This window comes from Mustela nigripes, chromosome 15, assembly GCF_022355385.1.
Source record: "Mustela nigripes isolate SB6536 chromosome 15, MUSNIG.SB6536, whole genome shotgun sequence".
Lineage (NCBI taxonomy): Eukaryota > Metazoa > Chordata > Mammalia > Carnivora > Mustelidae > Mustela > Mustela nigripes.
The window spans coordinates 25,953,398-25,969,591 of NC_081571.1; positions in this window are offsets into that span (position 1 = coordinate 25,953,398).

The following is a 16,194-nucleotide window of genomic DNA, read 5'->3' on the forward strand; positions in this document are numbered from 1 at the left end:
CATGGGTGAACCTTGAAAACATTATGTTAAGTAAATAAGCCAGACACCGATGGGCAAACAATGAATTCACTTGTACAAGGCGCCCAGAATAGGCAAATTCATAGAGACAGAAATATGACAGACTACCAGGGGCTGGAAGGAGGGGAAGGGAGAATGCGGAGTTGGCTTTGAACAGGTATATAGTTTCAGTCTGGGAAGATGAGGACGCCCTGGAGATGGGGGGATATTGATGGCTGCACAACAATGGGAATGTACTTAATGCCACAGAACTATATACTTAGAATATTTGGAATGGTAAATTTTGTGTAGTGTGTATTTTACCATAATTTTAAAAAAGAATAAATGCATGAAAGGAGCCAGACACTATAAAAGTGCACACTGTATGAGTCCGCTTATACGAAGTTCAAGGATAGGCAAACTTAATTGGAGGACGGGGGAGAGTCAGAGCAGCAACTACCTGAATATATATGTGTGGGTAGGAAATTGGTGGAAAAGAAAAACAAAGTGTGCATTTCAAGGAGTTTGAGAAGGGGACAAATAGGGTCATGTTAGCAAGGAAAGCCTAGAATGAAGCTTTCTTTAGGAAAAGGAAAGTCGAATGTATTTTTAGATTGAGAACAGATGGAGAGGGAAGGATGACAACACAAGAGAGGGAAGAGACAGATGACATCCGGAGGTGCAGGTGCGAGGGGCGAGGATGAGGAAGGGAGGGGCAGGGGCCATCCTTGGAAAGACACAAGACACCTTTGCCCCTGTGACTCTGAAACAGAGCACAAGGATGGATACAGATGAGCTAAGTGGGGATGTGGAAGGGAAGCAAACTAAGGAATTCAAAGTTGCCTGGTCTTTACTTCACTGTACTTGATTGGCCCTCCTGATCTGTGCACCATCAGCATTTCTCTGCAAATTCTAACCCTTCTCTCTCTGAAACAGAGCTCTGCCACCAGCCACGGCTTGAACGAACATTTTTGTTGAAGTTTTCCTCCTCTGAATATATAAGCATTTGATTAGAAGACTTCTAAGGTTTATTCAAGGAACAAGATTTTGTTTCACTACGGATGTTCATTTTAGAATAAATCAGTTGGAAAATACATGTATTTTTAATGTCCTTTGTGTCCTGAATTTAATAAATGCAGCTGAAATAGATGCATTTATGCCAAAATTATATTGAAAATAGAGAACTATCTGCCTTCTTTATAAAAGTTCCATTTATTTTATTTTATTTTTTATCTTTTTAATTAACATAAAATGTATTATTTGTTTCAGGTGTACAATTCTGTGAATCAGCAGTCTTACACAACTCACAGTACTCACCATAGCACATACCCTCCTCAAAATCACTCACCCAACCACACTATCCCTCCCACCCCCCTCCCCTCCAGCAACCCTCAGTTTGTTTCCTGAGATTAAGAGTCTCTTATGGTTTGTCTCCTTCCACTGTCCTATCTTGTTTCATTTTTCCCTCCTTTTACCCCATGACACACCTCCCCCTCCCTGCCTCTCAAATTCCTTATATCAGAGAGAGCATATGATAATTGTCTTTCTCTGGTTGACTTATTTTGCTTAGCATAATACCCTTTAGTTCCATCCATGTTGTTGCAAAAGGCAAGATTCCATGGTTTTTGATGGCTGCATAGTATTCCGTTGTATATATACCACCTCTTCTTTATCCATTCTTCTGTTAATGGACATCTAGGTTCTTCCCATAATTTGGCTATTGTAGACAATGCTACTATAAACATTCAGTTGCATGTGCCCCTTAGGATCACTATATTTGTATCTTTAGGGTAAATACCCTGTAGTGTAATTGCTGGGTCATACAGTAGCTCTATTTTCAACTTTTTGAGGAATCTTCATACAGTTTTCCAGAGTGGCTACCAGCTTGCAGTTCCCCCCAACAGTGTAGGAGGGTTGTGCTTTCTCTGCATCCTTGTCAACACCTGTCCTTTCCTGGCTGGTTAATTTTAGCCATTCTGACTGGTGTGAAGTGGTTATCTCACTGTGGTTTTGATTTGTATTTTCCTGATGCCAAGTGATGTTGAGCACATTTTCATGTGTCTGTTGGCCATTTGGATGTCTTCCTTGGAGAAATGTCTGTTCATGTCTTCTGACCGTTTCTCATTTGGATTATTTGTTCTTTGGTGTTGAGTTTCGTAAGCTCTTTATAGATTTTGCATACTAGCCCTTTATCTGATATGTCATTTGCAAGTATCCTCTCTCATTCTGTCCATTGTCTTTTGGTTTTGTTGACTGTTTCTTTTGCTGGGCAAAAACTTTTTATCTTGATGAAATCCCAATATTTCATTTTTGCCTTTGTTTCCCTTGCCTTTGGAGATGTGTCTAGTAAGAAGTTGCTGCAGCCAAGGTCACAGAGGTTGCTGCATGTGTTCTCCTTGAGAATTTTGAGGGATTCTTGTCTCACCCTGAGGTCTTTCATTTATTTTTAGTCTATTTTTGTGTGTAGTGTAAGGAAATGGTCCAGTTTCATTCTTCTGCATGTGGCTATCCAATTTTCCCAATACCACTTATTGAAGAGACTTTTTTCCATTGGACATTCTTTCCTGCTTTTTCAAAGATTAGTTGACCCTAGAGTTGAAGGTCCATTTCTGGGCTCTCTATTCTGTTCCATTGATCTATGTGTCTGTTTTTGTGCCAGTACCATACTGTCTTGATGATTATAGCTTTGTAAATAGAGCTTGAAGTGTGGAATTGTGATGCCAACTTTTTCAACATTCTTCTGGCTATTCAGGGTCTCTTCTGATTCCATATAATTTTAGGATTATTTGTGCCATTTCTTTGAAAAAGTTGATGGTATTTTGATAGGGATTGTATTAAATGCATAGATGGTTCTAGGTATCATAAACATGTTCACAATATTTGTTCTTCCAATCCATGAGCCTGGAAGGTTTTTCCATTTCTTTGTGTCTTCATCGATTTCTTTCGTGAGTAGTTAATAGTTTTCTGAGGACACATTTGTTGCTTCTTTAGTTAGATTTATTCTTCGCTATCTTATGGTTTTGGGTGCAATTATAAATGGGATCGACTCTTTCACTTCTCTTTCTTCTGTCTTGTTTTTGGTGTATAGAAATGCAGCTTATTTCTGTGCATTGATTTTATATCCTGACACTCCACTGAATTTCTGTATGAGTTCTAGCATTTTGGAGTGGAGTCTTTTGGGTTTTTCACATAAAGTATCATATCATCTTCAAAGAGTGAGAGTTTGACATCTTCTCTGTCAATCTGAATGCCTTTTATTTCTTTTTGTTGTCTGATTGCTGAGGCTAGGACTTAGAGGACCCCTTTCAATATTTATTATAGGGCTGGTTGGTGTTTGAAAATTCTTTTAGTTTTTGTTTGTCCTAGAAGATTTTTACCTCTCCTTCTATTTTCACTGACAGCCTAGCTGGATATAGTATTCTTGGCTGTGTACTTTTCTCATTTAGTGCTCTGAATATATCATGCCTGCCCTTTCTGGCCTTCCAGGTCTTTGTGGATAGATCTTCTGCCTATCTAATATTTCTACTGTTGTATGTTACAGACCTCTTGTCCCAAGCTGCTTTCAGGGTTTTCTCTTTGTCACTAAGACTTGTGAGTCTTACTATTAGATGACAGTGTGTGGACCTATTTTTATTGAATTTGAGGGGGGTTTTCTGAGCCTCCTGGATTTTGATGCTTGTTCCCTTCTCCAAATTAGGGAAGTTCTCCGGTATAATTTGCTCCAATATACCTTCTGCCCCCCTCTCTCTTTCTTCTTCTTCTGGGATCCCAGTTATTCTAATATTGTTTCATCTTATGGTATCACTTATCTCTCAAATTCTCCCCTCATGGTCCAGTAGTTGTTTATCTCTCCTTTTATCAGCTTCTTTATTCTCAATCATTTGGTCTTCTATATCACTAATTCTCTCTTCTACCTCATTTATCCTAGCAGTAAGAGCCTCCATTTTTTATTGCACCTTATTAATAGCTTTTTTTATTTCAACTTGTTTAGATTTTAGTTCTTTCATTTCTCCAGAGAGGGATTTTAGTTCTCCAGAAACAGATTCTCTAGTATCTTCCATGCTTTTTTCAAGCCCAGCTAGCACCTTGATAATCATCATTCTGAACTCTAGTGCTCTGAATTTATCTTACTAATACATTTTACTAATGTCTGTATTGATTAGGTCCCTAGCTGTCGGTACTTTTTTGAGGTGAGTTTTTCTGCCTTGTCACTTTATCCAGAGAAGAATAGATGAATGAAAGAACAAAATACTAAAAGGGTAGCAACAACCCCAGAAAAATATACTGTAAATAAATTAGAAGAGACCTGAAACTGGAGGGAGAAGAAAGGGGGGAAAAAAATAAAGGGAAAAAAATATACATATGCATACTCTGTGTGTGTGTGTGTGTGTGTGTGTGTGTATACATACTGGTGAGTATAACAGAGCCACCCACTTGATTTTGGGTGTAATTTGTTCTGTTAGAAGAGAATGTCTCCCAAAATTTTAAAGAAAGATATACACACACACACACACACACACACACACACACGCAAGGACAGACATGACGAAGGAATGGAATATGACTATAAAGATGAAAAATTAAAAATTTTTAAAAAAAGGAATTGATAAGATAAGAAATTGGTTGAAAAAAGAAAAACAAAAGGAGAGAATGCGATCAGGCTGGAGACTAGAACAAAACCATATGCCAGATTTAGGTTATATTTTGATCTGTTAGAAGAAACTGTATTCCAAAATTTTAAAGGAAGAAAAACTTATATCTATACAAAATAAGATTAAATACAATGTGGGGATAGAATATGACTATAACAATGAAAATTTTTAAAGATTTTTAAAAAGGTATTGATAAGATAAAATAGTTAAATAGGTTGAAATAGGAAAGAGGAAAAATTTAAAAAGAATAGAATAAGAAATAGATAAAATTAAAAATATTTAACTTTGAAAGCCTAAAGAATCATGGGGAAAATACCATGAATTCTATGTGTTATATTCCCCTAACAGTGATGTTCTGCAGTTCTCATTGATTAGTGAACTTGGTCTTGGCTGGATGTTCTTGCTGATCTTCTGGGGGAGAGCCCTGTTGCAGTGATTCTCAAATGTCTTTGCCTGTTGGAGCGCCTGGGTGGCTCAGTGGGTTAAAAACCTCTGCCTTCAGCTCAGGTCATGATCCCAGAGTCCTGGTATCGAGTCCCACGTTTGGCTCTCTGCTCAGCGGGGAGCCTGCTTCCTCCTCTCTCTCTCTCTGCCTGCCTCTCTGCCTACTTGTGATCTTTGTCTGTCAAATAAATAAAGTCTTCAAAAAGAAAGAAAGAAAGAAAGAGAAAGAAACCCTGTGTTCAAATGTCTTTGCCTAAGGCAGAACTCCACCACCCTTCTCAGGTGCCAGGCTAAGTAATTGGCTTGGTTTTGCTCTCAAGAGTTTTTGTTCCCTGAATGCTTTACATACAGCTTTGGAGGGCAGGAATGAAAATGGCGACCTCTTAATCTCCGGCCCGGAGGAGCCAAGGGCTCAGGGCCCCACTCCTCAGTGTGCCCTCAGAGAAACATTCTCAATCCCTCCTGTCTCCCTGGTCTCCAGCCGCACTCTGAGCTCACCTGGCCGGTGACTAAGAGTTTCTATCTCTGGTGCACAGCTCTTTTTGGAGTCTCCAAACCCAGCAGATTTCTGCCGCACACCCCCACCTGCCCCAGCTTAGCCTCTGGATCAACGTCCCTCGGTGGAGCAGACTTCTGAAAGTTTGGATTTTGTGCTTCACTGCTCTACCACTTGCTGGGAGCTGGCCCCTCCCTCCGAGGTCTCTGTTCCCATATATTGCCTCAGATTCACTTCTCCACATGTCCTACCTTTCAGAAAGTGGTCAATTTTCTGTTTCTAGAATTGTTGCTCTTCTTCTCTTTGATCTCCTGTTGAGTTCGTAGGTGCTCAGAATGGTTTGATACCTATCTGGCTGAATTCCTGGGACCAGACAAAATCTAGGTCTCATACTCTTCTGCCATCTTGCTCCTAAAAGTTCCTCTTTTTTTGAAGTGAAAACTTTCAATCCACCAAGAAAACTGATTTCATACCTAGAGAGCTGAATTAAATATATCCACATGCACTTGATGTATCAAAATTTGGTTAGTAAGAGGTGAATAATTGGAACTAGTTTCCCTGTCTATTCAGAACAGTGGACTTCATTATAGTGTCACTGCTCATGATAAGATTCTGGGACAGCTTTGGGACATGCTGCATCATTAACTTAAAAGAAGAGGTCTCTGTTGAAAGGCAGGCAATACTGTAGTAGAGGCCTAGCTAGAAACGACCCCTGAAAAAGCCCCTTTTCAAAAGGCACATGTAGGCCATTCAAAAGACACACTTATAAGTGGTTAATGCATGAAGGAAAATGGAAAGCTTCATTAATATTCAAAGGATGAAAATGAAAATGATTCCCAGATGCCGTTTTAGATTATCAAATTAACAAGATTTGTAAAAATCATACTTAAGGGTAAAGCATGCTGGGAAATCTCATGGACTGCTGGTAAGAGAATAAATTGGCTCATCTTTTCCACAAAAGCAATAGAAGCATGTGTACCAAAGGCCCTAACAATTCATTTGAGTGGCCATGCCTTTGTGAATCAGTAATATAGTGCTAGAATGTCATCCTTGAAAGAATTCAGAAAAGAGGAGTAAAGCTTCTTCACACAAAGATATTCATTGTGGTACTAATAATGATAGGAAAAATTAGGAACACCTGAATGTCTAATCATGAAGGTTTCAGCTATGAAAATATACATGGGATGATATGTTTCATAAGCATTTAAAATACTTATTAAGTTTTAACAACATAGGGAAAATGTGACATATGGTAGGTGTTACAATATTATTCTACTATGTTAAAATATGTGTATGTCTAGAAAAAAAAGACCAGCAAGTGCCAAAAGGTAAAGTGGTCATCTCGAATTGGCAGGGCTGTAGTGATCCTGCCCCACGCCTTCTTTATGCTGTTCTCTAGTTTCCAGAATGAATGGGCATCATCCCAAAAATACGAATTAAAGTTATTTTTTTCGATAAAAGAAGGAAGTTCCTTTTGATAATTTTCGGTTATGGTTATATCTCTGCACTCCAGTAAAGTGGCTCAAGACATCCAGCCGCAGTTAGCTAGTCATTCAATACGGTTTATTAAGAACCTACTGCATATCAAGCCCTGGGAATATGAGGGGAGAGCAGACCCAGGCTGGCTCTCATCCAGCTTATGGTCCCAGGGAAAATACAGCGCATTAGTTTGCTAGGCCTACCATAACACCGTAGCACAGACTGAGTGGTTTAGAAAAATGGAAATTGATTTTCTCACAATTCTGAAGGCCAGAAGTCTGAGATGAAGATGTTGACACTGTTGGCTTATTCCTGGGTCTTTCTCCTTGGCTTGTAGATGGCCAATTTCTCCCTGGGCCTTCTTATCATTAGAACTGTGTCTGTGTCCAGATATCCTCTTTTTATAAGGACACAAGTCATATTGGATTAATCTTCACCCTCTTGACCTCTTTTCAATTTGATTATCTCCTCAAAGACCCTGTCTCCAAATACAGTCATTTTCTGAGACGTCACAGAGACTGGTAGTTAGAACTTCAGCTTGTGAATTTGGAGGTGACAAAAACTCAGCCCATAACATAGCAATTAAACAACACTGGCATCAAGGAGAGAGACTGGATAGGCCGAGATCAAAGACTAGACCTTATGCTCTAAGCCCTACCGGTCATCTCTAGGGAGTGGCATTGTGTTCACTACACTACAACGCTTGCTGCCTTCAGTGGTTCCTCTTCAGTGCTTTTCTATGTTTTGTGGCTTTTTTATTTAACAGGTTGACAGGAATAAAACAAATTTTCATCCAGTTAGGATGAAACACAACTGACATTTTAAATTTATCTTCTCTTCAGAGTGTCAGAGAATGAATATTTATTCTTTGATGCCTGATATTACAAAGTCATTCATTATCTTTCAGGGAACAGATTGGGTTGTGAATTGATACCTGCTGAGTTCCCAGATGAGCATATGTCATGATTCCCAAAAAGGGGGCTTGGCTGGTTCTAAATCTCCAGGCCTGTAAACAAGCAGAGGTCTGGGGAATAAACTCTGTCCAGTCTAATTACTTCTCTGTGACTCATTCTTTTCACTTTTCAAAATTCGGAACAATTTTATATGGTGCCATATGTAGAGTCTACCCAATTCCCCATCTACTTCCCCAAACTGTATTTGTTTTGCTCACAAATCCTTCCCGGCACGTGGCAGGCTATAAGTAAATTCATTAAGTTCATTTTAAATTCAGAAAACTAAAACAGATCCTTGAGGCTGGAGAGACCACAGTTGGAAAATGTTGGTTACATTGCATTCATACAGCTCATTGCCCCTCTGTTCCAGAACAGACAGAATCTGACATGATTATGTGAAAAGCTCTACAAAATGGGTATGGCCTCGTGGTGAAGGTCTGCACTCTGAGGGTAGTAGCAGCGCCCTTACTACCATCGACTGGATCATGCAGATGAAATGAGTGAACCCTCCGTGAGCACTTGGGATAATGTCCAGTGCAAAGTGACACATACAATATATATTATGAGAGCTGGGATTACTAGACTTTGCAGAGCAGACTTTCTGTTTGATGGGATCCTGCTCTCTTAGCCCTTTCCCGTATGTTAAGGTCTCCATGACAAATCTGAGCTCTTCTGTTAATTTCATTCTAATAAGGTAATTACTTGACCTCTTCACGATTTGAAGTGCAGCCTTTGGTTGGCCGCATCCACACAACTACAGTGATTCCCTTTTCTCTAACCAGCAAAACTTATCGCCCTCGACCCGCAAGGACAACAAGAAGCCCCAGTTCGGATGCATCTTCTCTCTATTTCCGGAAGTCTACACACTTATATATGCTAACATGACCAATCAGCGAGCAGGGTACAGGAGGGAGCGAATCAGGCTGTGCACCTAAACGAACAACTTCGCTAGCAACCAATGCTCTTTGGGCTATCCGCTTAGTCTCACGAGGTAATCCTAACCTGGCAACTAGCCAGGCGCCTTTTTTAAGGCCAGGGGCCTGCCTCCGACAAAAACTAAAATTTGTACAACTTTCTGATGTTCTTCCTTGAACTTGTAGGCACGTTGTTCCTTTGAATTCCTTTAGGTCATCTGTGAATCATCTCCTATGGTACAGTCATTCTCCCTGCTTGCTTCCATTGAAGTTCATGTGCAAGGCTTATGGGACACAGTCTCTTCCCATTTCCGAGCTATGTTGTTGCTCTTCCTGGTTTGAAATGCCTTCGTTCCTCTTCAATGACATTGTCCCTCCTTGATTTCTAAGTTGGACCCCAAACCTCTGGGATCTTACTGTTTTTTATTTTTTTGCCTGGTCCCTGATTAAAACCTACATATCTTTCTCATTGTTTATTCACCCCTTTGAATTATTGCTTGTAAAATGTGTTTGTGCCTTTTGCCTTTCTGCTAGATTGTAGGATCCTTGACAATGAAGCATGTGTCCTTGAATTCTTTTTTTTTTTTTAAAGATTTTGTTTATTTATATGACAGAGAGAGATCACAAGTAGGCAGAGAGGCAGAGAGAGAGAGAGAGGAGGATGCAGGCTCCCCATGGAGCAGAGAGCCTGATGCAGGGCTCAATCCCAGGACCCTGAAATAGTGACCCGAGCGAAGGCAGAGGCTTAACCCACTGAGCCACCCAAGAGCCCCATGTGTCCTTGAATTCTTTTGTAGTTTATCCTACTGTTTTTGTATGAGTATAGTGCTTTTGCTTACGTTGTCTTCTTACTACCGTCTCCCTCAATTCCAGTTACTCCTCTACTCCTCTCTATGTTGTAACCTGACCATTCTAGCTGGTTTCCTTATAGTGAAAAGACACCATCTGGAGTGTTTTATGTTCTCTAGTATCTTGTATTTTCAAGTATCTCCTGCTACTTGTTTCACTTTTCTTTGTTGCCCAATATATCTACCTATCATTCCAGTGAAATTAAAGAGTAGAAATGTTTTGGGGTACCTGCCTGGCTCAGTCGGTACAGCATATGACTCTTGATCTTAGGTCATGAGTTCAAACTCCACAATGGGCATGGAGTCTACTTAAAAAAAAAAAAAGTTGAAATGTTCCTTAGAATATGCAAAGGGGGTGAAAAGGCAAAATGGTCCACACCAGGCAAAACTGAACCCTTCCTCTTTGTGGTCCTCACAGTATTCTTTAACACGCTTTCTTTGTGTACCTTTTACTTCCCTTTCTCTTCATTGGACCATAAGACCATGTTCTATTAGTTTTGTTACTCTTCAGCACTTGGCATTTTACCTGGAACATAGTAAGTGCTCAGTAAATGTTTGAAGAAATGAAAGATTGGACAAGGAGACTAACCCATGAAAATGGTAATACTTACACTAGGTTCATCTGTTTTCCAAAAACCTAGCTTTAGGCTAATACTTGAAAGTATGGAAGCCAGAAGGCTGTGATTGGTATCCCAGATCCACAGTTTACTGGCTGATGACAGAGGGCAAATGATCTCTTTAAGACTAGTTTATTCATATATAAAGTACATGCATTGTCAGGATTTTAATATTTAGGCCAGTACTCAGTATACCATAAATAATTAAGAAGTTTAGCTGTAATTATTATATTAAAATGATAGTAAAATATATTGACATTTACTTATACAAAGAGATAAGGAAAATAACTGTTATACCATTGTCACCAACCTGCTTTTATTTTGTGTGTTTTCTTTGTATGTATTTTTGTTTGTTTTATTTTGTATGTATGTATGTATGTATGTATTTATTTTTAAGTAAACTCTACCCTAACATAGGGCTTGAACTCATGACTCTGAGATCAAAAGTATGCTCTATTGTTTTCCTGTCAGGGAAACAGGTGCTCCCCTGACCAACCTGTTTCTATTAAATACTTGGGATTTGACTCAGTTCTCCAAAGGCTATGGATTATTTACCTGCCAGTATTGGACCAAAGTTTAGTGATTGGGAAAGAGGTAGGTAACTGGTGATATGAATATCTGGAACTTTATTCATAATTAAATTTTCGACTTAAAATATAAATATTCTTGTAAAATATAGATAACATAAAATTTATCATGTTAACCATTTTTAAAAAGATTTTATTTATTTGAAAGAGAGATAGAGAACAAGTGAGCAGTGGCGGGGAGGGGCTGAGGGAGAGAATTTTCAAGCAGACTCCCTGCTGAGCATGGAGACTTATGTGGGCTCAGTCTCATAATGCAGACATCCATGACCCTGAGATCATTACTTGAGCTAAAACCAAGAGTTGGCCGCTTAACTGACTGAACCTCCCAGGCACCCCACCAACTCAACCATTTTTTTTTTAAGATTTTATTTATTTATTTATTTATTTATTTGACAGAGATCACAAGTAGGCAGAGAGGCAGGCAGAGAGAGAGAGGGAAGCAGGCTCCCTGCTGAGCAGAGAGCCCGATGCAGGGCTTGATCCCAGGACCCTGGGATCATGACCTGAGCTGAAGGCAGAGGCTTTAACCCACTGAGCCACCCAGGCGCCCCCAACTCAACCATTTTTAAATGTGCATATCAGTGACATTAAATCTGTCCATACCATCATGCAGTCCTCACCGCCATCCATCTCCAGACCTCTTCTCATCTTCCAAAATGGAAACTCTATATCCATTAAGCAATAACTCCTTATTCCATTCATACTCCAGCCCCCTGCCAACCACCCATCTACTTCCCATCTCTATGAATCTGACTACATTGGGTTTCTCATAATATAAGTGAGATCATACAGTATTTGTCTCTTTGTGTCTGGCTTATTTCACTTGGCCTGTCTGCAGGGTTCATCTGGGTTGTAGCATGTGTCAGATTGCATTCCTTCTTAGAGCTAAAAACAATTTTTTTATTTTAATGGTTACAAAACATTCCCTTTCTGTTTTGTATCTTTAGGTGTGTCCCCCTTTTAACAACTCTGTTAATGAAAGTCAGGCTCAGTCTTTAAACGTACCCAGGTTTTCTTGACCTTAACCTAATAATGGAAGGAAACTTCATTAAAAACATGTCTTTTGGCTTTTATCAGAAATAAATGTATTTTAAGATGCATTTAAGATTTTGTTTTAGAAACAAGGGAAATGTTCAAATGTGTGGCTTTGTTGTTCTCTTTCAGCAATGATTACCACATCATATTGGCCAATGTATTCACTAACCATAAAAGGAGAAAAATGTGCATTTCCTTGATAATATTGAGAATGAGTTGGCAAGTGATCTCTGAGCTTTGGGATGGGCTGAAAGGTGAAATGGAAGATGTTTTAACCTGCCAAGACTTGAGTTCAAGTCCTTAAAATTGTTTCTTTTCCAATAATTGCTAAGAATTTTAATTGTAAAACTGGATAAGGAAGCTTCTGGCATTTATTTTATTTCAGACAGCAGACTATTGATGAGAAAAACAGTGAGACATCAGATGAGAAAAACAGACAACAATCTTGGTAGTTTAAAATATAATTTTCAGTATGAATTAGGGCTCTGATAAAAAGCCTGGGAACTTCAAGGCATATGGATGTCCTCTTTTTCTTGTAGGGAAGGAAACTTTTCATTGGGTTTTATTTTATTGTCCCAGGTAGGAGAAACATTTTTATATTCATTATTCATATACCCTGCCTAGCACAAAAATTATTTAATAAGTTTAGAGAATATTAAAGCATAATTTAATAAATCTGAATATAAATTCTTATCTTTTTAAATATTTTATTTATTTATTTTAGAGAGAGAGAGAGAAACGGAGATAGCGGGAGAGAGCATGAACAGGGAGAAGAGGAAGAAGCAGGCGTCCTGCTGAGTGGGGAGCCCAATGTAGGGCTTGATCCAGGACTCCAGGAGCATGATCTGAGCCGAAGGCCGACACTTAACTGACTGAGCCACCCAGGCACCCCATCTTGTCTTTTATTGTTGAGGCACTGATCTTAACTCTGAAAAGGTGAACAGAAACCTTCATGAACAACATAAACTCTGAGATGGTGAGGAAATAGCTCAGAGCTTCTCAGATGGCAATGGCTTTGTCTTATCTATCTGGGCTGGTCAGTTCAGTCCTTTACTGTAGTTAGGATTTTCTTGGCCCATAAATTGAGTAACCATATGTTTTAGATTTTCTGGAACAGCCCCAATTTAAAATATTCTTTCCTGTTGTTAGACCATGTGTCAGACCATGTGTTCTGATATTTTTATGGAAAATGTGGTCAGCTTACCCATAATTTTCAATAGTTCCCTAATGGGCCTTTCCTTCCAGGTACCCAGAGGAACCTGTGTCTGGGTTGGGGTATGAGTTCTACCCATTCTTTAAGAGTCAGCTGATGCCTTTGCATCTCTGTGAAGTCCAAACTGCCTTCTGCAACCATTTCCAGAAATTTGCCCTCTTCATTTTTCACACCATCCACGGAAAGCCACATCCTATCTAGCATTTGGCTGTACATGGTCTTATGTTGTTGTTATTGTTATATGTGGGTAAGTTTTATATGGCGGAAAGGAGCATCACCTTGATTTCTCCCACAACCTCCCCAGTGCATCACACAGTATTGGGTATACAGCAGCTCCCATTTTAAAATAAGAAAAAAAAAAAAAGATTCATTGAATTTTTTGTTATTCAGAGAGAGAAACCCCTTTGAAAATGTCTTTACCTGAACCCTACGATGAACCTGTATCTATTAGGCTATTAGTTAAATCCTCACCACATTCTTGTCAGAATTCAAACTGGGTGGCTCAGTCAGTTGAGCGTCTACCTTTTGCTCAGGTCATGATCTCAGGGTCCTGGGATCCAGCCCTGCATCATGTTTCCTGCTCAGTGGGGAGCCTGCATCTCCCTCTCCCTCTGGCTTCCCCCTAGCTTATGCTTTCTCTCTCTCCCAAATAAATAAATAGAATCTTAAAAAAAAAAAAAAAAAGAATTCAAATGTAGATTTTCGGCACCAGATTCCTATTCTAAGGTATTTGATAATAATTAAGTAAACATATATTTGAGGGGAGAAGAAAGTAGAAACCCAGCCCTTGGGTTCTCATATGTGCTAAGTACAAATGTTAAGTTTTATGATTTCATTATCTTGTCTAAGACCTAGTTAGACATAGAATTCCATAATTTCGTTTTCAGGCGTCCCTTCCTTTTTGTCCCCTCACTACGGAGGCCCTTCCCAACCTCCGTAACCAATTGTCCGAGGGGAGTTGCTTGTGAGGGAGACATGAGATGACTGCTACTAAATCCACATCTCTCTCGCTCTCGCTTTCGCTCTTTCTTTTTTATTTGAGAGAGAGAGTGAGTGAGAGAGAAAGAGCAGGTGCAGAGGAAGAGGGAGAAGCAGGCTCCTCACTGAGCAAGGAGCCCAACACGGGGCTTGATCCCAGGACCCTGGGATCATGACCTGAGTAGAAGGCAGGTTATCACTGCCTTAACTGACTGAGCCCCCCAGGCTCCCCTCCACATCTCCTGAAGCAGCTTTTTTTGCACTCCAGCCAACTATTTGCAAACATGTGGTGGGTGTAAGATAGGGGTAGGGTGAAGACATGGGAAGTTTGGGGACACTCGGGTAACACCAGGCATCAGGAAACATTTTCAAAATATTCAAAGCAGATGAGATGGAGTAGGTTGGGTTGGGAACTCCTGTGGCCTGGATTTCAGAGAACATGTGTTCCAGATCTGTTAGTCCCAAGGTCCTATGGCATCTCTGCAAGGACTTTCATTGGCTTGCCTCTATCACACCTCCTTTCCAAGACCTGATTCCTGTCAGTATGAACACTCATCTTTTTTCCAAGTAATTGGAATGTTTAAGAGAATTTAATTACCCACATGTATACATATAATGCATTAGATTTATGAGAGTTATTTAAGTACTTGGGGAACGTTTTTCTCATTAGGTTATAAATGTGCTCTGCAGGCACTTAAAATGTTTAAAATAAAAATTGACTCTGTTAAATTTATAAATGCCATTTAAAATGTTTAAGGGGATGTAATTATCCAACTTTGTAAATGATATTGATTGTTTAATTTAGTTTCTTTACCAATAGTAATCAAATATTAATCAAAGAAAAGTGAGAGCATTGTTCTTAATTTGCAAAACAAGATTACTAGTTTAAACTCAAGGAAAACTAGATTTGTAATCCTGTAACTTAAAAAAAATGGAATATCATTTTGATACCCCAGTAAGTATAAATAGCTTTTTCTACTCCTAAATATTTCTTTTCTGCCCAAGTCATAAAAAACAAACAAGTGTCTGATAATATCAAAAGACAGACCCTAAATATGTTTACATGTAGGGGTTCTTGGTGACTCAGTTGGTTAATCATCTGCCTTTGGCTCAGGTCATGATCCCAGAGTCCTGGGAGAGAGTCCCGCATCAGGCTCCTTGTTCAGCAGGAAGGCTGCTTCTCCCTCTGCCTGCCGCTCCCCCTGCTTGTGCAGTCTCTCTCTCTCTCTCTCTCTCTGAGACAAATAGACACATAAATAAATCTTATTAAAAAATTTGTTGACATGACTCCTTATTGACCACAGTCTATTTGCTTCTTATGGCCCTGAAATGTCTGGAACATATATGATCCATAAAAACCTTCTTTAATCTAAGGAAGGGGATTACTTGCACTTTTAAACTTTCCTGTTACATGCAAATTTCCTTCAACTATCAGGCATGTAATATGGAATATGTTTGTATTATGAAATGGAATCCGTTCCCTTGATTTGTAAATGACCTATGTTAACTCAAGCCTCTTACTACTCAAGTTACAGAGACTTTTCAGAGCTAGAAAAATATCTCATACCTGGTACCCCTCCTTCTCCCTCACACTTACCTTCTCTTCTTGGGGCAATGCAAGTGAAATAAAGAATGGGGATGCCAACAGATGCAAACACAAATGCAAAACCTAACTAATGTCATTGATACTGGGAAAGCTGAAACTGTCCACTGCTCTTTCTTGACTTCTGGACTTTGCACTGCTCATATAACATCACAAGTGAATCCACTACCATAGCACAGGCACACCATGCCTGATAAGGTGCCCAGCCAGGCTCAAGAGCCTCTTCCCTGTACTTGCTCTCTTCTCACCACACTGGTCATGTGGTGAGAAGGCTCTCTCATGCAGAGAGCCTACATCAGGGCCGATTGTGATCATCTTACCTTCTAGAGAGCTATGTCTTTTTTTTTTTTTTTTTTTTTTTTTTTTTTTTTTTTTTTT